Source organism: Tachypleus tridentatus, chromosome 1 (genome assembly GCF_004210375.1).
Source record: "Tachypleus tridentatus isolate NWPU-2018 chromosome 1, ASM421037v1, whole genome shotgun sequence".
NCBI classification, from domain to species: Eukaryota; Metazoa; Arthropoda; class Merostomata; order Xiphosura; family Limulidae; genus Tachypleus; species Tachypleus tridentatus.
Genome location: NC_134825.1, coordinates 69,708,357 through 69,733,019, shown reverse-complemented (window position 1 = coordinate 69,733,019; position 24,663 = coordinate 69,708,357). Strand labels below are relative to the sequence as shown.

At 34.8% G+C, this 24,663-nt stretch overlaps 1 long non-coding RNA gene across 1 annotated transcript; it reads left to right on the top strand.

Moving 5' to 3' along the window:
- Nucleotides 1–4,403: 4,403 nt before the first annotated feature.
- On the top strand, nt 4,404–21,876 carry LOC143251612 (uncharacterized). The gene is made up of 2 exons (XR_013028628.1): nt 4,404–5,391; nt 21,216–21,876. It is a non-coding gene; the product is annotated as an uncharacterized LOC143251612 (long non-coding RNA).
- The last annotated feature ends 2,787 nt before the right edge of the window (nt 21,877–24,663 follow it).

Here is a 24,663-nt window from a genome sequence, read left to right as displayed (position 1 = left end):
CAAGATGTACAAAACACAACAATACAAGAAAGAAAATAATTAATTTACAATAACCACAACAGAAACCAGATAACATTACATGAACATGACCCAGAAAAGGAGATAAATAAGCAATAGCCCAAAGATTAAATCAGTAAGAAAACATATTACAAGAGAAAAGGAGGTCGTTTCAAGACTGCCCCAACTATGTCTTCAAGACCTAAATCCTGACGCCGAGAGATAATACTGTTTAAGAGATGTCACATAGGTAAGTTGTTATTTGTCTTCTTATATATCCCAATGTCTCCAAAAAACTGATACATAATTTTGTAACTGACTTTTTTCCTAGATTAAATACTATGTTTTCTGGGATCTGTTGCACTCCTTTGTTTTTGTTATACTGGACGATGTAATCTTGCTTTGCTTCCAATGTTATATAGTGAGAGGACCAACCAGAACTTTCCTGCTTTAGTTTAAAAAAAAAAAAACTTATACATACAGTTCTTAAACATATTTCTAGATTTAAAAGAAAAATGGTAAATTTCTTATATTCTTATTACTTGGTATCCACAATCAACTGTTTTTTTTAACTTGCTCTATGACCCAAGTACTGATGAAAGCTTTCTTGTAATCACAGTAGATGGTAGATGTGAACTGAATTCTACACATGATCCTCGTACAGGAAGGCTTGGTTTACTATTGTTTTTTGTGGTAAAACTGGATGATGGAATATTCTTGGGGCTGCAATTTTACATTTCATAAATAAAAAAAATTGTTAAAATTAGATTTTTTTGTTATTATGGTAGGATGTCCAAAGAGATAATCACAATATTTGTTTATACATAGACATAAAAATAAAGTCTTGTCATGTTGACTCTCATTTCATAAAAAGCAACACTTTTATCTAGATGGGAAACTATCGTACGGTCACTAACGAAGTTCATTAAATCTGAATCATTATACTTCATTTTCTTAAACTTATGCTCCCATATTGTTACCCCTAATAGCACAGCGGTATGTCTGCGAACTTACACTGCTAAAAACCGGGTTTTGATTCCTGTGTTTGGCAGACCACAGATAGTCCATTGTGTAGCTTTGTGCCGAATTTCAAACAAAAATCTTACATAAAAATATCTTACATAAATATAAAAAAAAACTTATCAAATAGATCTGTCACAGTACTTGCTTCATGTAAGGCAGAAATACTATCAAAAGCATAACAGATATGAACAATACTTGTTTAATTTAGTTTAGATATAATTTTAACAATCTTGCTAATATCAGATGAGTTGTCCACGGTTATCGCTAGTAGAACTATAAGTCTTATCATGGATGTTAATTCAAGATGAATCTGTATTGATTGAAAACTGTTTAAATATGGTTTTTACTGTGTATTACAAAATAAACTTGAACAACTAGGAAGTGACCATTGTCACTTTACAATGTGAAAGCGCATGTTAAAATTAGAATTGAATCAATCTTTCATTTTGAAAAATTATTCCAAACCAGCTCCCCAATAGCACAACAGCATGTCTCCGGACTCACACTGTTGGAAACCGGGTTTCAAAGCCAGTGGTGGTCATAACACAGATAGTGTAGGTTTGTGTTTAATTTTAAAATAAATAAACAATTTTAAAAGCCTATTTAAGCTCTTTAAAATTCTGACTATTTCCCGGGCACAGTATTGAGTAAAACATATGCAATAAGTTTACAATAACAAAAATGACCCATCAATTATTAATATACATTTATTGTTTTGTATCACTATGTAAAGTGAAATAACTGTTTAGTTGCTTTTAAATTTCAGTGGCATACAAAACTCTGATTAAAGTATGGCGAACATTATTTTTTGTAAAAAATATGTAATTATGTATAGTTTGAACCGTTTATTTTCAATATTAAAGATAATATAAATACATAGATAATGACAATGTATTATAGTTTTTTTTTAATATATGAATCAGGGACACATGTTGCGACTTCATTTAACTAATGGACGATAGCAGATTTGTTTATGTAACTGATGAATTAGTAGTTTATACCAACTGCATTAAATCTAGCCTTGTTGAGACATGTTGATACACTTTATATGGTGCTAGCAAAATACCATCTGGTTCACTTAGTGGAACTATATCGTCATGTCCGTTTGACGTGGCGTCATCCTAGCATGCGTCCTAGCAAGCAATTCTCTGTTGACATCATTGCATGTCGTCAGAGCCCTCTGTTTCCACTTCGTGGAGATATGATGTAATCGCTCCTTTTCTATATCCCATAGAATCAACACATGTTCAGTACACTCTAGTGGCGTGTCGAGTAGGTGGAGGGATAACTATTAACGTACACAAGTTACAGTGTTATTTATCACTTTATCGAATATAGGCTTCTTTATTTGGCATTAAGCACAAAACTACACAATGAACTGTCTGTTTTCTGCCCACCAAACTTTCTTGAGTTGTAAGTCCTCAAACATACCGCTATGCCACTGCGGAGGAGTCTCAAATACAGGTCGTACTTAACAAAGGCTTAACTAATGTTAAGTCTAAAAAAGTAGACTTGTCGCTTTCGATGTCTAAGATTAGAATTATTTTGTATTATTCTAAAAATCCAGTATTTAGACAAGTACCTTTGAAATAAAAATACTGGTTTGACTAACTTCAAGTTTTCACAATATAAGTTGAAACTGATTAATAAACAAATTCGTAGATCTATAACAAAGCAATTTCAAACGAAAAGCTTAAATGGTACATCTTAGTGGGGATTCGGGGAACCAGCCGCTATGATGGTTTGTCTTTGATTTAAATACAAAATGCAGAAGTGTTTTAATCAACACTGTAATTTGCAGTTCTGTCATTGACTAGGTACCAGATAATTTTACTCAATGATAGCTATCAACATGTTTAATAAGTATGGGATATAACATTCGTTCTCATAGCACTATGGAATAATAACCTTAAAAGTCCATTATTTCAGAAGAACTACAATCCCAAATCCAGCCCTTATGCGTAAATATACAGGATACGCAGCTGATATTGTGCATGCATACAAAAAAATAACATAGATAAAATGAAGATAAACATAATCCATTGATTCATGAGGAACTGCAACCTTTTAGATCATATCATAGGGTGTTTATGTCATGCAATTTCAGAAATTTAATCAAACAATCAATTTGACATTTTAACTGTTATATGCAATCGTAGGATCATCGTTACCGTTTCTACAATGCCAACATTTTATGAAACAGAACGCTTATTATCTCATGAGAAAAAAAAGAAATATAAAGCAGAGACGCTTCTTTTCAACTACACCAATTACCCTGCAATCCTGATGAAATTGCAACAGAATCTATATTTCTAAGATCGAACGGATCGACCATCCTAAGTCAATGATGTAGAAATAAGTCTTGTCTATGTAGAAATAAGTCTTGTCTTCTTAGGGCACGATAGACTTACATTAAAGTAAATAATGTTCTGTGTTGTAATAATTTATGTACTAGTGTATACAAGAACTACAGTAATTGATAGCTGTCCCATTACCGAATACCAAGGCTCTAAGCACTCAATATCAACTTGTATAACTGAAACAACAAACACAGTTCATTACTAAAATAGAAAACGATTTATGTTTTTACAGCTTTGTATTTTCACAGCTGTGTGATGGAAACAACGCTGCCCTGTATAGTACTTCTCCCATATTCAAATTTGCTTAGATCTTCTTTAAGGTTCTGGTGGTATGAAAAATCATTTTAGTGAGATCGGTCAGTAAAGTTCAGTTAATTTTCAATACATTTAAAATATTGTAGTTTTTTGAATATTTTTAGTCATAAGCTAACGTAGAATTTGTATTGAGTCCATTACCTTCGAACAAAAATCCTTAACCTACAATATGAACGTAACAAATGTGATTAAACATATGGAAATTATATATATATATTTACATTTTGCTATCTCAAAATGTATTCAATGCTATATATGAACATATTTATGTATTATACTCATATCGAAAACAAAACACCTTTATTTGTTGAACAAAATACATACAAAATCCTTTAGTTTAGTTTTTATAGATACGAACTGGAGAACCCATATCCTGAATGGAAGTTCATGATTAATGAAAAGTTATCAAAGGACATGTAAAGTTGTTTCATTATACAAAATTTTAAAAAATCTAAAATGTCCATAAAAACAGAAAAATACAAAACGTGAAACCGTAAGTTTGCATTTATCTCCTTATGGACCCATCAAACCTTCATGCCAAATGTGGTGAAGATCCGTCTACAGGAGCGAAGTAGTGGTAAAAAAAATCGGCAAAAACACTTATAAAACTCGCAAAATTGAAAAATTGTGTGCATTTTCCCATGGATCTAATACACCTTCATATCAATTTTGGTGAAGATCCATTCACATCCTGCGAAGTATTTATATGAGTGTGCAACAACAGATCCATTATATTTATATATATAACACTAATGTATTAAATCCACGTGTAACGTTTTATGACATCATATCTAAACTCTGAGAATGGAGAAAAATAAAGTTATCCGTGAAGGGAAACGGAGGCGCAACGGGAAAATCGTGACCTCGATTGCAAACCTACATTCACACAGGATAAAAATTTCGCAAAGTTGGGGGTTGCTCATCACGTAATAAAAACGCTTTTCCAGTACCATATAAGCAAGAGTTCCACTATAGTATGATAATAATGAACTGATTTCAGTTATGGTAAACAACTGTTTAATGAACAGGGAACATAAAAACAGGTTTCCTTTTGTACAAAAAATATAAAACGGTGTTAAGTCTCTTCTAACTCGACCCGTTGTATAGCTTTGTGCTTAGTTTCAACGAAACTCTTCCGATTTTGTAATGTAAAATCCAGAATGTCTTTTTCTTACTGTCTTTCGATTGAACACTAGTATGTCTTCGGATTTACAACGCTAAAATTAGGGACTCGATTACCTCTTGGTGAAAATATTACATAGCCCGCTGTGGTTTTTCTATAAGAAACACAGTCGCTTTACTTAGTCCTTATTTATTTTTGTTTTTAACCGGATATATTGTTTTTGAATTAAAGTGTGTAACTTATTATAAATTTAATTACAATTTGTAAACTGTCAATAGTACCGCTGCGAAATAGCCATGTATTTTATCAGTGAAATACCAGTAATTCTGCAATTAATCAAACGTGCCGTTAGCTCTGACCAATCAGAAAGTGAAAATAAAAAAAGGAAAAAGTATGGCTTCTGAGATTACAAAGCTTCAAAACCAAAGGGGAGGCAGGAAGTAAAGACCCAGCCTTGTTTATCAAAGTTTCTTCAGCACAGAGCGCGTAACTCTAAGTCAGGAAGCCTTGCTTTGAACTTATACCTTTACCTTATTCAAACAAAAAGGACTGTATTAACACGAGAAAGTAACGGTAAGGAGACATTTACCATTCTGATTCTAATTTCAAACTTCGTTATTTTTCTTTGGAGGAACTAAAATATCAAAATTTGCAATGTATTAAGCCAATATAAAACATTGTTTAAGAAATAGCTGTGATACATAGACAATAGTTCAGTTTAGGAGAAGGCTTAAAAATTTAGAAACCTTAGCTATGAAGATATTAATACAAAACCGAAACACTGGAACAAGATACTAGTTGGATATTTTTGTTTTAATATTAGCTTTATGTCTAGATTTAAACTGTTATTCTGATGTTTTAATATAATGGTTGAATTTTTAAATTCTAGGTAAAGAACTCACTTGTTTCTGTTAACAGTACTTTATAAAAATATGTAAGCTTAAAGTCAATGTTTATAACAAATAACGATGTTATTTGTTATTAAAAATATTAATTATTGAAATAATGAAATTTATCGTATTACTGAAACAATAATTTTGCGAATAAAAAACAGGTTCAAAATTCAAGAAGAAAGTGGATTTTCTCATACCTAGAGTTTCAATCAAAAGAGATTAATGGTTACAAGTTGTAAAAAGTAAGGGAGATAAAATATTGGTAATTAGAACAAAAACTATAACTTCATTTCAACAAAAAGGTTTAATATATATCTGTAACAATGATACTCAGATTTAAAATATGAAATATACTGCCTTATAGGCTTGAGGGCTGTAACACTATAGTATAAGGTTTGATAATTGTTATAGGTAGAGCCCAGATAATACATTTGTAGCTTTGTGCTAAACATTAGGCAAACTAAAATGTAATGTCAAACATTAGAATTCACCATATTTATCGAAACCTAGTTTTTTTATTAAAATTGTCGATTAAGGCAGCGATTGTTTATGAAATAATGAATCCTTAAACATTTTAGATTGCAAATTAATATAGTATTTTGTAATTTATGTCTTACTGAAAATCTAAAACATTTTCAAGTATCTGAAAAACTATGGAAAGCGTACTTCAATGCAACAAACGTCTATAACATTGTTTGGCAGCATACTGAACAATGTTACAAAGAAACAAGCACAAGTTTAAGACTGTTCTTAATACTTGGTTTCCCAAATTGAAAGAAAAAGAGAAAAGAAACATAATTTTGTGGTTTCAGATTTATTTCTTTACTTTGTCTTTATGATGTTTACTTTTATTACAGCTATGATATATTTACGTCGTATTACAATTTGACTATAACTTACAGCATGTTTCGTTCCCTAGTATAGAATTTTAAAGTTTTTAAGATACAAATCTGAAAATTTTCAGACGATTTTTGTTTTAATATAGCATATAGGAGTTCCATTTTCATATAATTAGTAAGGAGAGTAAAATACCTAATTTATAAATTATTAATGGAGGTAGAATAGTTCCAGGTGCTTCTATATTGCTTTTTAACGTTACACACAATTTCCTTTTGTCTTGTAGAATAACACCATCTCGTTTGCCAGATAACAATGATATTCTGCTTCAAATTTACAAACAATTTGTACTTCATTCTCACATGTCGTTTCGTATAAATTTTGTAAATGTTGCTGTGTATACAGAGTAGCGAGTTTTTTTTGTTTGCTTTTTTGAATTTCGCGCAAAGCTACTCAAAGGCTTTCTGCACTAGCCGTCCCTAATTTAGCAGTGTATGACTAGAGGGAAGGCAGCTAGTCATCACCACTCACCGCCAACTCAGGGGCTACTCTTTTACCAACGAATAGTGGGATTGACCGTGACATTATAACGCCCTCACAGCTGAAAGGGCGAGCATGTTTGGCGGACGGGGGTGCAAACCCGCGACCCTCAGATTACGAGTCGCACGCCTTAACACGCTTGGCCATGCCAGGCCTCATAGTAGCGAGACACTGATACAATTACAATGTGTTTTCAAATGTTATTTTAAGATGTCTGTAATACGAGAGTCGTGTCATATTGCATATTATCCAATATTGAGATCCACGTGTTTCAAATTGACTGTTTAGTCGCGAAAACGTATCCAACTTGGATGCGTAAATTTATACTTATGTTAGAGTGTTATATTGTTGCATTTATGTTAATATATTTTGTCCATATATTGAAGGAAATCTTCACAATAGACCACCACATAAATCTAAACAGTGTAGGCTAATATACTTCTTAGCCCTGCTAGTACACTGCAGGGTAAAATCTTAAGGTTAATGAACATGAAGAAAAAATATGCATTTTACGTTGTTAGACTCAACCACTTATTTGAGTAGAGCTTCGAAAGATGAAAGTAAGAAAAGGAAAATAAAAATAAAAAACCTTTTAGCATTTAATAGAGAAAATGTGAACACTATGAAATTAGCCTAAATATACTAGCTGATCAAAAGTTTGAGACCATACCAAAAAGAAATCCTAAACAGGGTAGGAAATGCCCAACATGAGGTCTCAGTAGTGAGTTGCACGGCCGTCATTGCGAATAACTTCAAACATTCGTTTTGGTATGGTCGATATAAGCGTTTGCAGAAGGCTGGTTGTAATGTTATTCCAAGTGGTGAAATGGCTTCACGAAAATCATGCACTGTTTGGAACTGACGTCCATTTCTATAGACCTCCCTTGCGACTCACCCGCAAATATTTTCAATGGGGTTCAGTTCGAGCGAACACGCTGGATGGTCGAAAAACATTATTCACCATGAAAAAGTCCTTTGTCCTGAGGGCATTGTGGATAGCAGCGTTGTCCTGCTGAAAGATCCAGTCATTTCCACACAAGTGAGGGCCTTCAGTCAGTAAGGATGCTCTCTCTAACATGCCAATGTAGCCAGCTGCTGTTTGATGCCCCTGTATAACCTGAAACTCCATTATTCCATAGAAGGAGAAAGCACCCAGATCATGATGGAACCTCCTCCACTGTGTCGTGTAGAAAATGTATCCGGTGGGATATCCTTATTGTGCCAGTGACGTTGGAAGCCATCTGGACCATCCAGGTGAAATTTTTTTCTCATCACAGAACAAAACCTTCGTCCACTTTTCTACGTCTCATGTTTGGTGCTTCTTAAAGTTTAACCGAGCTGTATCGTGGTGTGGCCTTTGAAGACATTTACGGCTTTTAAAGTCTTTCTCTCGTAGATGCCATCTTATTGTTCTTGAGTTGCATTCTGCATCCGTATGAGCCTTAATCTGGTTCGACAATCAGCTGGTGTCTTGCCGGACAACCCTTCGAATCCTCCTGCTCAACGCCAGCGAAATTTTATTGGGCCGACCACTTGAAATTCTCGTTCCGTATCCCTCAGGGTCTAAGAAATTTGCAACAGCAGTTTTACTACGCCCAATCTTATCAGCGATGGCACGTTGAGAGATACCTTGCTTTTGCAGCTCAACAATTCTGCCACGTTCAAACTCTGTCAAATTTTTAGCCTTTGCCATGTTTTTACCCAATGTAACATAGGAGATGTCAGTAGATGTTGACAACGCTGATGCTTGAACACAAATGAATAAATTTTGTTACATGTTTACCTATTAACGCTTCGTTTCAATATGGTCTTAAACTTTTGACCAGTTAGTATTTAGGCTAGTTTCATAGTGTTCACATTTTCCCTATTAAATGGTAAAAAAATTTATTTGTATTTTCCCTTTTCTTATTTTAATCTTTCGAAGCTCTGCTCAAATAAGTGGTTGAGTCTAACAACACAAAATGTATGTTTTTTTTCTTTATGCTCATTGACCTTAAGATTTTGGCCTGCAGCGTACTAACAAGGATAATCGTGAACGTGATGGCCACAAATAGTAAAGAAGGTATTGGTGACGGTCACTGTTTTTGTTTGTATCGCTTTAGTAGTTTTATTGTTTAAATGCGCAAATACGCTTAAGCTCGTAGCTGATTTTTGCAAAATTAGAAACTACTGGACATTTCCTTTAACAATAGCAACCCTAGATCCTGATTTCTAACTACCACAATAACTTAACGAAAACTGTGGGCATGTGCTAGTCAGTGTCTAATGCTGGTTTCTCTTTGCGACATCTGTTAAACTTTCAGGTATAATTCAAATGTCCCTGCTTCTGTTTGATCAGAGTTTCCAATATTTGGGATATCTCGTACACATGAAAATATCATTGGATAAGGTTTAGTCTTATCGTAGAAATACACATCTCTAGCGTTATTTCTAAATTAATAATATATTTATTTACGTCTTTGTTGTTACTGGTGTAAGTTAGTCTATTTTTTAGTATCTGTAAGCTCATACCTTGATGCATGGCAGTATTAGGAGAGGAAGGGTACAAAGTTAACTAAAACTGTATGTCTCATTCACAAATACGTGTTTACAATCGTCACTATGAAAACAGGGAATTTAGTCGTTTCTTATAAACCAATTATTTTGTAAGTTTTCATTGACATATTGTTACAGATTGTTATTTAATAAATATTTACTCAACCATTTAACCGAAAAAGTCATTGTCATATACATGTACTATAAATATAGATATTAGTATTTACCAATCACTTGTTTGCGTTTTGCTCAAAGTGTGGTTAATAAGTATTATCGAACTCTATTTGGTATATGTATGAAGCTCAGTTCTGAAAGACTCCCCTAATAAAATTCGCTCCGGACCTCCCTTCCCCAACTATTTAATCTGACACTATTTGAGGCCTCCTGGTTAGTTAATTTCAATTCTGTAAGGGTTGAATATTTTACAAAAATTTCGCATTTGCATCATACTGAAGTACACGTATTAACATGTAAAACAACGATCGACTAAACACTTAAGTTACACTGATTAAAATGGGAACGTAAAATAGCTTAAACTTCAGGCTGATGTTCGACGTTGATTTATTAAAGAGAAAGGTAATGTCCTAGCAGTTAAGTATGTACTTTGTTCTTTTTTAAGTGCGGAGAGAATTCGCCACTGCACACTTCATGATTTCTTTACTTCCCTCTGTTGTAATTCTTTACTGTATGGAACACCTCTACAATATTTTGCTAACAAAATGCTAATTATCCCTTTGAGGTATTTTTGATGATTTCAAAACTGTAAACATTTGTTACCCGAGTTCAACCACTCCCTCCTAGGGATACCCATCATTACTCTGGTTGTTTAAATGCATTTCCTCTTTAATTGTAGACAAAAGAAGGTCAACAAAACCGGAATTCACTTGTAAAGAAATATTAAACAGAATAGATTTACATGTGTCACATCCGTTCTGTATTCCCAGAGTTCTTTTACCTTCGGCATTTCAAATTAAAATCTGGAATACATTTCGCGATTAGATATTGTACATAATGCATGTTATCAAGAAATGGGATTCCGACAAGAGGTTATGGAATTCTACAAATCAGTTGAGCGTGTTAATCAACTATTCTTATGCTGTGTGAAAGGTCAAACCAAATTTATAAGTATTTAAAACCTTTGGAATGGTCCTGGGCTTTGATAAAGTAACTTTTGCTACACTTTGTTGTCACATTAAAACATTAGGCAAGTAAGTTGAACAAAATTCACTTATCTTTTATTGGCCTGGTGGTTTGGCGCTCGATTTCTAATCCGTGAATTGTAGAATTGTAATCTCTCACTGTCATGCTCGCTCCTTTAATTTTTATGGACATTATAATGTGACGGTCAATTGCATTATTCGATTATAATAGTCCAAAATGTAAAGGTGGGTGGTGTTGAATAGCTTCTTCCCTCTAGTCCATCATTTCTAAATTAAAAACAGCTAGCGCAGAATCTGATGGTTTATAACATTAAAAACTTGGTTTCGACACTTGTGGTGAGCAAAGCAAAAATAGAGCAAAGAGTTGTCGAGTAATTGCGCAAAATTCAGCTTACAAATAAACATCATGTTAGCTACATTAATGGATAGATATCAGTTATTTACTTTATTGTAATAGGATTAAATATGTATTTAACTAATTTTGGTATTGCCTCTTTTAACTTAACTATAATTAAACAGTCATCTAGACTAGCTTATGCTTACCAGTTTCTTTTAGTAAAATTAAAATTCATTAAACATTTCGATTAAACCTTTTGATCGCACTGGTAGGTTAATCTTGGTTAGATATATTTCGGTGATATCTTTAAATCTTATTTTAGTAACATTAAAAAGTTATTTATCTGGATTATAATTTCTTTGGAATTAAATTTATGTAATATCTTTCATGTTTTAGTCAAATGTGCCCAGCGTTTTTGGGGAAAAAATGTTGCATACTCAATGAGTTATCAGTCTTACATTTGAAATTCTTAGTGCTTTTATTATTTTACAAAACTACGTGACATATCAATAGACATATCATAGCTTTGGTGTAAAAAACAATAACTTTATTCTTTTAAGTACAAATTAAAAATAATCAGCTGCTCAATGTCTTATGATACACATTGAACGTTTTGTCTTGTTGTACAAGAATATACAAGTAACTTACCAATTCCAGAACATATATTTGTCCATCAAAAAAAAAACGTGATGACAACATGTGACTGTCCTTGAGTCTTATTAATAGATACTGCAAAACTTAAATGGATTGGAAACTACAAGCGTTGAAATTCAAAAGAAGTGTATGTAGAGATGATGGGTATTCTTGATATAAAAACATCGTTACCCTTCAAACTTCCATTGAAGATTGTGGCCTCCAAAACTTGAGATAATAGTTGTTTGAAGCATAGTTTTGTGGTATTGCAAAGTTTTGGAGGATGCAAATTATAGAGGATTATGGGTGCACCTACCTTAAACTCCAGCTTGTGTGGAGGAACACCAGAAAGTTTAAGAGAGTTTAACTCCTCTGTTTGATAGCGCACAACCTGATCAATATTTATCACAGTATCAACTGAGTTAAAGTTTTTTTTTTTTGTTAGGCCAGGTAATAATTTCATCTAGTGTTTCATTTATAGGAACAGTAATGGGTTTTCACCAAGTCACTTGTGACTTCTTAAAAGTACCTTTATTTCAGCTTCTCTTCACTTGCAACAATTTTTCCACATGGAAGAAGTATTTCGTCACCTGACATAACGTCGGTAACGTGTCCGTCCGTTGCCAATATAAAGAGTAAAATGTTAAAAAATTGGTTTGCTGTTTGGTTTCCACGTAAGTGCAGTCGCATATTTGTTATAAGACTTGATTTAATAGTGTTATACCAGATGTAAGAAGATTTTATACATGTACAAATTTCATTTCATTCTGCACCTCCTGGAATGACTAGCAAGTTTTAACGGATATCTCCTACTATTACAAGAGTAATACCACCTATGATAGACTTGTTTCCACACATGTCTTTCAAAGTGCGATCAAGTGCTTTAGAGGCCAGTTTGTGACATTGTGCACTCATTACCGACAATAGAGTGACAATTTTAAGAACTGTTGCTGCATCGGTATCTTTGCCTGTGTTGCACACTTACATTACTGTGTTAGTCAAATTAAGCTAAAGCTCGAAGGTTGAATGTGCTGTCCATCCACCAGTAAGCAAATTTGCTGCTAATTCTGAAGAAGCAATAATGAGAGAGATGTATTTTATTTGCCTAACCTTTGCCAAATAAGAGTGAAAAGAAATATTTTTCCTGTTTGTCTTGGCACGTAAAGAGACAAGATCTGACCACACTTGTTTTGTACATTGTTTAAAATTTTTCAGTAAACCAACTTTGATCAAAAACTAGCAGTGGCTCATTTTCCTGAATTTACTTTGTCAAATCATCAGCGTTGTAGCTAGTATTCATAAAGATTTCATGAGGTGGAGTTGTACCATGCTCTCTAATAGGAGCAGGCAAATATTTCTACGGAAGATTGTTGTTATCCGGAGATAACAATTTATCTACAACAAGACCTACTGATAAAAATATAGCTTTGTTATGTGTGACTTCAATGCCAGAGGTTTACCTTTTTACTTTGCACCAGATATCGTCAGACAAAATTTTCTTATGCTGATACCATAGTTGTAGAGAATCACTAAAGCCGCAACACAGTAACATGATGGGAAACAAATGTCTTAACTGCACAGGTGTTTGTGTTTTACCTGCTTTACTCAGGGTTTTATTCCGGAGAGAATAATCATCTAGCAAACCTCACAATCCGCATGCCTTTCTATAACTAAAAGGATGCATGTACACGCACATATGCAACAAGATTTGCAAAAAAGTAACATTTCGGTTGGTTAGGACGAATTATATAAACTCAGCCTCAAGCACCTCTTGATGTAACGCCAAATTGGCAATTTGTCCCTGCTTGCAGTTACTATATTTTTTGTATTTTTGGCATCCCAAGTGTAATAATTACTGTAAAAGCTGGAAATAAAACTCTTTACAAAGTCATCCTCTTCGCAAAATGAAAAATATAGTAAATTTGGCTTGCTGAGGGACTCCTAAGCGTTGGTATAAATTCTCTGTTTTCCTCTGTAAAATCAACTTACTGCCTATTATCAAGACGAATCAGATGTACCGCAGTGGGGTAGTTTTTATGAATAGGAAAGTTGGGAAGTTGCCAAGGTGCTTCGTTTTAACTGACATAGATTCTGTGTGATATTGGCTGACCTCATATCTAGCTTCCATTTACAAGCTATAGAGTGTCATGGCAGAATACATATTTACAAATGTAACAGATGGACTTGTAAAACTCAATGTTGATATGTACAATGAAGGTTTTTGAGAGAAGACAATATGGGGCAATCCACTTGTTAGGTTTCACTTCATTTTTGGTTTTTATTTTAAATTTTGCTTTGAATTATCCATCATGTGAATTGTGGTACATGTGTAGGAAATAATCATTTTGACCAGTCTATCTCTTGCAAAAAAAGTCTTGAATGTTATTTCCTGCACCTTCCATATTGCATAACGGAGATTTTGAATTAAGTCTTCTCATTGACTAGGCAGCATTTGGTTCTTCACAATTTCAAAAGGTTCTGGTTCTTTTCTTGGGTTGGAAAGCTCTGCACTGATAAATGAATTTAGTTAGAGTGATGATAAAGTACACCACAATGTTGCCTTTCAGTACTATTCATAAAGCATTTGGTTAGTCCAAAACTCTGCCTTTGGTAATCACATCTATGACCTTTAACTTTCAGCCGAACCTCCTCCGAATAAGGACAGTAAGGGAAAAAAGACGTGGTCGTAAACAGAAGGGTTCTCCAGCCACTTCGCCTACCTGTCATTAAAATTGGCCACCTTGATACGATGGAACAATCGAGGTTTACGTTCTAATCTGGATGACATCAAAACACTGATTGCTTCCTACAATCCTGTGTGTCTTTCCTTACAAGAAACATTTCTGAAACCTGCCGGTACAGTCACCTTTTGGCAGTTTTCTCTGTACAGAAATGACAGGCTGTGTTATGGACGAGTACATGGAGGGGTGGCACTGTTGGTTGATCAGCATGTGCCCACCCTGTCTTTATCACTCAACACACCCTTTAAGGCCGTAGCCATCCGTGTTTCCTTGGGTCATACCATCACTGTTTGTTCTCTCTACCTGTCCCCTGGAGAGACATATGATCAATCAGACCTTGATGCTCCCAAGATTCCTTCAAACTATCGTCCAATTGCTTTGACGAGCTGTCTCTGTAAGACCTTAGAGAGGATGGTTAATGCTCGTCTTGTTTGGTTCCTCGAATCAAACAACCTCCTCTCGCCCACCCAGTGTGGGTTCCGACAGCACTCCACCGCGGACCACCTAATTCGACTTGAAACATCAATCAGAGAAGCCTTTCTCAAACGACAACATCTTGAATCAATATTCTTTGACATTGAGAAGGATTATGACACAACATGGAGTTATGGCATTTTGCGAGATCTCAATATATATGGATTACGTGGCCATTTACCCATGTTTATTAAAATATTTTTAATGGACAGGAGATTCCAAGTCGTGTGGGTTCGACACTTTCCCGTTCTTTTCTACAGGAACTTGGAGTCCCTCAGGACTGTATTTCGAGTGTCACACTTTTCAGTATAAATATTAATGCCATCACTTAATAACTCCCTGTTACTGTTGCAAACAGGCTCTATGTCGATGACTTTTACATGAGGTATATTGAGTGGCAGCTACAGACTGTCCTCACTTGTTTACTGAAGTGGACCAAAGCAAACGGTTTCCACATATCTCTCTCGAAAACCATTTGCATGCACTTTTGCCGCCAACGAGGTATTCATTTTGATCCTGAACTCCGTATCGGTGAAGTTGTTCTGCCTGTGGTCCCTGAGACAAAGTTCTTGGGGCTTGTCTTTGACCATAAGCTGACCTTTATACCACACATCAAGCAGCTACAAGACAAATGTGCAAGAGCATTGAACATTCTTCGTGTCCTCTCTTCCATTATTTGGTGAGCGGATCGATGTGCTATGCTAAAAATATATTATGCTGTTATTCGACCAAACTAGACTATAGGTCACTGGTCTATGGCTTTGTCAGAACCTTGGCCTTGAAGATGCTGGACCCCATTCATCATCAGTGTCTTCTGCTCTGTACCGGGGCTTTCTGCACTTCCCTTGTTCAAAGCTTATGCGTAGAATCGCATGAACCTTCTCTGCACCTTCGCCATTTGCAACTGTCTTTACTATATTCTTCGAAACTTCGTTCCTTACCAAAGCATCCCACCTGGGGATGTGTTTTCCTTCCTCAGTGGGCCATACTTTTTCAGAACAGGCAATCTGCCATTGCTCCTTTTGACCTTCGCATCCAGGCGTAATTGGATGAATTGGGTCTGTCCTTGGATAACATTGCAGAATCCACTGGTCAGCCCATCCCACCATGGCTAATTACAGTCCCCAAATGTGACCTTTCTTTAAGTCATTAGAGAAAGGCAGATACTTCCGATTGGAAGTACCGTCTTTTCTTTACTGAACATCTTACGAAGAATCTTTCCATTCCAATTTATACTGATGGTGTTCCAAATCAGGTAACTCTGTGGGCACTGCCATGGTTTGTTGCGGTTCGGTGGTTACGCGCAGAATCCCCTCTACAGCTTCTGTGTTCACTGTTAAACTGTACGCCATATTTTTTGCCCTGGATCATATTGAAGCTAAGCAGTACTACAACTGAACTATTTATACTGACTCGCTTAGTTCTCTACTGGCCCTGGAATCGCTTCACATTGGTTCACACCCTGATATTCAAAACTGACTAGCCCATTTCTCATTAACATCTACTTCTATCCAGTTTTTCTGGATACCAGGCCACGTTGGTATTTACGGGAACGAGCTTGCAGACACGGCAGCTAAATCTATCTGCTCTGGCAGTATCACCACTGTGCCTACTTCGTACATAGACTATGGTCCTGTATTCAAGGCTCGGCTCCGTGCCAGCTGGCAGTCCACTTGGAGTGAACAATGCGACAACAAGCTTTTCCATATAAAGCCCTATTTTGGGCTTTGGCCATCTAGTTTTCGTAAGGTTCGGAAAGAGGAAGTTGTTCTAATTAGACTACGCATTGGTCACAGTTTTTTAACTCATCGTTTCCTTTATCTGGAACTGTTGCACCAGTGTGTAGTTTGTGTAACACTCAAATCACTGTAAGCCACATTTTACCTTCTTGCCATCTTTACGACAACTCACAACGACGGCACTATTTTAAACATGTTCTGTCCCAAGGTTTGTCCGTAACATTGGACAGTGTTATTGGTTACGGTGACACTGTCCACCTTGATAAAGTTTTTAGTTTTTTACTGGCCATTAATGTTTTTAATCTCATTTAAGTGTTTGATATTTATTCATTACACCTTTTTAATTGTGGTTCCCTTTTAATAGTCTCAATTTCTCTAGTTCAATTTGAAATTGGAAAATGGCCAGAACATTAATAACTCGACACCAGGACTGGAAAGACCAACTTCAGGTGACTAACGCTGCTTTTTGAACTATCCGTTTGAACTACCCGTTAGTCGTCCTGGCGAGTTGTTATTACAATTTTGCTGCTTGTCTTTTAACACTTTTATTACTTTACCTTTTGGTACTGACCATAATGACACGTAATCTGGAACTAGGACTAGAAAGACCAACTTCAGGTGACTGACGGTGGTTCTTGTACTTACCTGTTAGTCATCCTGGCGGGTTATGATAATTACTATTATGCTTCAGAAAGCCATTTACAACTTTGTAGATTGGATGTCAACATTGGTTTTATGCCATTTTATGTTTTTAATTGCTGTTTTGTTTTTACCTTTGTTTCCTTTTACGAATTTTACTTCATTTACTTTACTTTTACCTTTTTTACCGGACATTTGGCTAATTATTATTACGATTTTGCTAAATGTCTTTTAAAACTTTTATTACTTTACCTTTTGATAATGGCTGTTATGACACGTAATCCGGAACCAGAACTGGAAAGATCAACTTCAGGTGACTGACGGTGGTTCTTGTACTTACCTGTTAGTCTTCCTGGTGGGTTTTAATAATTACCATTATGCTAGAGAAAGTCTTTTACAACTTCTCTTACTCTGCTTTCTCTCTTAACATTGTAGACTAGGTGTCAACATTGGTTTTATGCTTTTTCTGTTTTTCAATGCTGTTTTGTTTAACTTCATTTCCTTTTATGTGTTTTACTACATTTAATTTATTTTTACCTTTTTACCGGACGTTTGGCGCATATAGCCTAGCTGCTTTTTGCCATAAAACACGAAATCAACCAACCAACTTTCTGCCGAAATATCCTTGCCAATATATATGTCAATGTTGAGGAGTTTGTCCATCCATTAATGCATCTGAAACTTCTAACCATGTTGAATTATCTATAAATGTAAGGAAAACGTCAGGTCTTCCATAGTTTTCCACACAGATCATGGCATATTGAGTCTTTTTACATATGTATCTTGGGCCACCTCTGAAACTACAAGGAAGTATGACCATTTACCCCATATCAGAAATATCTTCATCATTGTTTACAACATGTTGGCATAAGTATTAACTATTAATGGATGATTAGAGTTTGGTCTTCTCACCATCATTCTGTATGCATAAAATTTCATTGCCAAAACTGATTTTGATTGATGAGGAAATGCTGCACCCATTTTTACTGTTCTGAAAGATGAGAGGGTACTAAAGAGCATCGTATGCTATGTGGTTTCTGTAATACATTCTAAGGTGTTCCTCTGCTGTCATATAATATCTTCATTCTCTTGTCCTGTTAAAAGAAATTCCACTTCAATGTTTGATGGAGCATTGAACCTTCTATTGTGCTCATCTGTTGGAATCTTATCACCACGGATTTCAACTCTGCAATCTGTAGAGAGTAACTCTTCAAAGCATATTTAAAGTCGCAGACACAACCATGTTTTGTTTGCAGGATTTACTGAAGATGCAAAATAATGTTTCAATTCTTTGATATTGATGCATCTCTGTAGTGCTTTACTTTGATGATCGCCTATGAAATATATCTGGATAAACTTTAATTCTTCAACAGGCAAAAAGCTACAAAAATCCGATAAGGCGAGAGCTTTGTCTTTGCACTTTAAATATAGGCGTGAAATCTACTTTTTAATATCATTTACTCAAAAGGATGTAATTTAGAAACAATTATTCTACTTTCTTATGTTGGATTAGAAATGCTTGTCACTTGGAGTTGTGCGAGAAATAACATATTTTAAAGGCTCTGGAGGCTCTACAAGTGATAGCAGGCTTACTTTATAGGAGCAACACACTCCTAGTTCTCATTTCCATATGTTTTTGGCCAACAGCAGTTACAGGTAATATTCTTGCTATCAGTGTTTAGCAATAGATACAATGCATACTGGTTTGTGGAATCATAATTAAAAGCAACCTGTGGCCACTCCAGTACCAAAGGTAAAGTCAACCGATAAGATCCTGAAGAGAGCTTATTTGAATAACACCAGTACGTTAAACTTTATTGTCTCTGCTACTTCTGCAATAACCTTTTGATACTCTTTGATTGACTACAGAGTGCTCTTATGTGTTTGCATATCAAATTTCAGCTCATTTGTATAAATACCCACAGAAATGGTACTATTCATATGCACCACCTTTAAGGGGAGCAACACTGAATAGGTTACGAACAGAAAACGAAACATTTCATGACCATCCATAGGCCAAATGGAGTGACCATACAAAATTAGGTTTGAATCTGTTCACACATGTGGGCCGTGCGTAAGGAACAAACTCGAGTTATCCCCTATATATAGTAGACTAGTTAGGGTATCGTCTACTGGAGGGGTGAAATAAAAACTCGTTTGTAAAAAGATAAGAAATTGTGATTTTTTCTTAATGTAATAAATGTTAAAAGTGCAATTAAAATACGTAAAGTTACCAACACAAAAATATGCACTGTTTTCTAGAACTTTAAGAATAAAAGCTAGATACTTCATTCTAATGCTGAGAGTTATCCAACATTGAAATTAACTATCCTTATGTCATTTTGTATCACTGTATCAAGTTAGGTACTGATTGATAAAGAAATGTGGAAACTTGTAAGGAATAGATACACACGTACACCCACGTATTGACGTTTACTTGTATGATTTACTTCGGCTTCCCTTATATTTAATATCTTAATTTTATTCTGCTAGATGTGTGTGTGGCTGTGGAATGAGCTGAAAAAGGCCCATATTTTTTATTTTATAGCATCTTCTTTCAAGTCAAAAACTATTTGCGGAAACGTCAACATATCATGAAAACAGTAAAGCGGTTAGTATATTTAGAAACTTGAGCAGAAAATCTGCTCTTCCAACTAAGCTTTTACTTCAATAATGTCTGATATAGACAAGGGTTGAAGATTCTTCGGACTGTCGTAAATCGGTGGATCGAACAAAATGAAAGATAAATCAAACACTTGATACATTTTTTGACAGATATCTGAGAAGAATTTCTTCTTACTAACAATCATTTTCTGACCATTTCTTGGGCTATAAAATCTATAACATTAAGTTAATCTTTGTGGATATGTGTTCCAACAGAAGATATTTGCACGTTGGAATGCAAGACTGGTCGCTTGGTTCCTGCTTGGCAGTAAAATGAGCTTAAGGTTGCCCTTTAAATTACTTCTTGACATCAACTGTGCACTTGTCACTGCAAAAATATTCAAACTTGAGTATCTGTTAATTTGTTTGACTAGTGTAGGTCATACAGATGTGTAAAATGTTGACTATTTTCCAAAATTGGCTGCATCAAACAGTTCGATCATCATAACTTTCACATTATTAAATACACCATTTAGAATTATAATCAAGAGTTTCAATGACTGTACGGCCTTTTTACAACAGTCAGTTTTTGGTCTATAGTCGACATTTTATAATCACTTTCATGAAACACTTTCATAAATTCGAAACTAATCCAGTGGACCTTCCATTAAAGAGAGAAAGTAAAGTTTTTACTTTGCAATTACATAGATATTCTCAGCTCTCTAAGAATTTAAATAACTCTTTTTATCTTGCTGGTTTTGATTTATAATTTATTTATAATTCAGATGTTTCATAATTTCACTTTATAAAGCATTTAACAATACTATCATTAGATTTTTATCTTGGATTATTTTGTCTTTGTTTCCTATGCTTCCTCCTACATGACAAATTTTGAATTTTTTAAAAATACCACTAAAGTATCTCATGATTTCATGTAATATATTAAGAACGTAGTGTTTATAATTTCTATTTATCAAACGAACTTAGTCAGAAATAACATTGCGTTGTTAACAGTTTAATGTGACCTCGTGAAATATGTGATATTTGTTGAAGTAGTAACATAATGTTTGTACAGGTTTGTGATGTTCAAACAACAAGAAACTTGGGTGTTAAAGTTTATTGGTAACGTGAACGCGGAACACGAGTTTCACGTGCTAGTCGTAGAGTCAAGTCAGTGCAGGTTAAATTAAACGTAAGAGTTGGTTAGGTGTGTCAGAATGGTTATATCTGGTTTAAACGTAACCGATCATGTGAATTTATTTCAGATATTCCTACAAGACTTTCCAGTTTAACAGAAGCTCAAAATGAAAGATAAAGGTAGGATTACTTCTCCTAAACCAGGAATGAATCCGAAGATGAAGATTCGAGGAGTGTTCTTTGAGCTTTTTGTAATCTCGTCTCTTCTCGCAGTATTTCTTTTGATAACTGGAACAATAATGCTCATCTTAGTCTACGTAAAAGCAGTTCATTATGTGTCATTGGCTCAAGCTAACAATATACCCATGAATATTGTAGGATTCGCATTCCTTGGTGTCGGCGTTTTCATTTGCCTGAGCCAGTTGGTTACCTACGTACTGTTACGCATAGTGATTCGACGACACCATCGAACCCAAGAGGGACAAACTTTGTGTTTAAACGAAGAAAATCCAAGCGTTTCCCACCAACCAATGAGCAGTCTTTCTTCACAAGCTCCCGAAATGCAACGTTTTAGTATGAAAGAACTGGAAACTAAAACAGAATCTTCTTGAAATAATATAAATTCACGGGGATAATTGTCACCTTCATTGAAAACAACCAACACTGATAGTTTAGAATACTAAGTAATTTTGTTTCATTTCACACACGTAATTAATATTTTGTCAAAAAATTTATTTTATGTAAACCCTTCTGTACAGATTTTAACATAATAAATAGTGTTAAGTGAAACATTGTTTCAAATATATTGTTAAGACACAATATGGAGGAAGTGTTATACCTTGCAGCTGAATTAACAATATTATGAATCAATGAAAATCGCCTGATCAGTTATTATATGAACACGTTTCACTATATCTGAAGTGCGAGAAGATAAAATGGACTGTTTTCTATTAACATGAGGAGCGTAAAATTTATCTTAAGACATGGCCCTTGTGTGGCTTTGAGCAAAATCCAAAAACAAACAAACAATTTAAAATACAATTTTTATGAACAATCCGAACCACCCCTACATAGATAATGCTACCGCCTACTTGATAATTTAATTACTACTGTTCTCTCTAGCTACACAAGTAACGACTACATTTTGTGCCAAGTGCTGAGGATGTTCCACAAACGTTTACAGAAAGCTGTTAACACCTTTTTTTATAATGTTTCCCCAATTTGTGAAGGTATCTCGATACAAGTGAGCAATGTAACTAGAAAGGGTGATCTTGTATTTTTGTGGTGCAACTGTGTTTAAAGTTTCATTTTAATAAATTAAAGAGATCAGCATTTGCTGGCGAATGCAACATGTCTCCGCCATGCAATGCCTACATAACGAATTTTTACACCAACAAAATAGTAAAAAATAATAATCAAACACTATTCATGTCGTATCATTGTACCAAATTTCATGCAAGATGGTCAAAATAAGGATAAGTAATTGATCAAAACTCCCAACATTATGGGTTTATTTAATCTTTCAGCCCCATACAAGGACCAAAATACACCCTTGTGCAAATTAATTGAAACAAATGGTCATTTTGCAAAAACGGCTCGTTTGGGTTGAAAAAATATTTTACGTGGAAGGTCGAAACGTTGTTCGCTCTTCTACATAAAATATTTTCTCAACCCAAACGAGCCGTTTTTGCATAAATATTAACTACAAGTGGGTTTTCTCGACATCACTGAAATGGTCATTTTACAATATTTTTAGCATAGCGGCTGATGTTGACTCGCTGCACCCACTGATTTCCTTTAATAGTCATTTTTTCACACAGATGGCGTCATTAGCTGTGTTTTGCAGTACGGTCGATCTATTTTGGGGACATATGACGAAATTTTGAGGAATATTACGTCATTCGAAATTGCGTTAGAAGGACAAGGAAACCAGTCAAAAAATTTCTTACCAACTCAATCAAGAAAAAACTGTATCAATGGGGTCTGGAATACAAGAACTGAACGCAAGAACAATGGAGGAAGGTGTTATTCAGTGACGAGACTCGTTTCTTCGTACAGGGTCAAAGAAGTCTGCGTATTCGCAGATCTCCAGGTGAGAAACTTCAAGAATTTCACATCATTCAGTTCGTAAAACATAACGTGAAGATGTTTTGGGACTTTTTCAACTACTATGGCGTCGGAGGCTTACATATCGTAGAAGGTATGATGCCAGGACCACAATACATCGAAGTTTTCAGAGAAGAGTCGTTCCAGAATTAAAAAAGAGATTTCCAGATGGATCTGGCATTTTTCAGCAAGATCTGGCTCCGTGCCACACATCGAAACTTGTGAAGAATTTTATGACTACAACGCGAATAAAGGTGCTGGACTGGCCTGGAAACTCTCCGGACTTAAATCTTATTGAAAATCTTTGGGCGATTTGTAAAGAAAGACTTTGGGGAAAAGACTGTACTACGAAAGATAAGCTAATTGAGGTGTGGTACCGCGATCCAAAAATTAGTAAAGATTGCAGTCAACTCGTGGACTCGATGCCAAAGCGGATTAATGATCTGAAAAATAAAGGCGGTCATATCATGTATTAATTTGTGAGTAATTTTTGGATTCTCAGAAATAAAACGCAAAAAATTGAATAAATCGTAATTTTCTGTCTTGTTTCAATTAATTTGGACAAGGGTGTAGACTTATTGCTCATTTGGTGCGTGTGTATGTATGTATGTGCGTTTGTTTGTATTCAGAACTAAGCACAAAGCTTATTTATGCTCTGCCCTCAAAAAGTATCGAAACCCGGTTTTTAGACATGCGAGTCTGCAGACATACCGTTGTGTCAACAGAGAGGGGCATGTATGTATGTAAAAGACCTTTGAAAAAGTATCTTTGTCATAAACCCTAAAATTATGCTTTTGTGACATTCTGATCCAATTATAATTATTAAAAATGAACTTGCCTACTATTTTGTTAATGTGTAGAACTTGTAGAAAAGTATATTTGTACGAAATCCAATGCAAATTATTCAAAATATGGCTGAGTAATTGATCGAAAACTAAACTATGTTGTTATTCTCTTGTTTCTGTCCCCTCTTACAAAAAAAAAATAGAAAATTTAAAATAGGCAACTGTCTGTATTTCGGTGTGGTGAGCGCATAAAAATGTGTAACTTTTGCAAATTTTCATCTGTAAATTGAGTTCAAAATCTACATTTTCAGATTGTTTGACCTTTCATTCCATAAAACCCTTAAAAAGCCGAAATAATAAAATAAAATGAAAAAAGCTTTTGGACCAATCTTTGTCCCTACCAAGTTTCAAATCAATCAGCCGAGAAATGAAAGAATTGTGGTTGTTTGAAAAGTGTTTGGAAGAAGAAACAATGTAAAAATTATCTTTCCGTGAAGACATAAATCGTGAAATGTTTATTTGAAAGTTTCTTTATTTTATGAAAACCTGCAACTCACTATGTTATTAACAAGGCTATTAATTAGACTGGAACCCATTAGCTTTGGTAGTGTGGTATTGGATAGGTTATACAGATTCAGTGAATATAATATATATTTTCAGAAGAGTGTACTGTAGCGAATTCTAA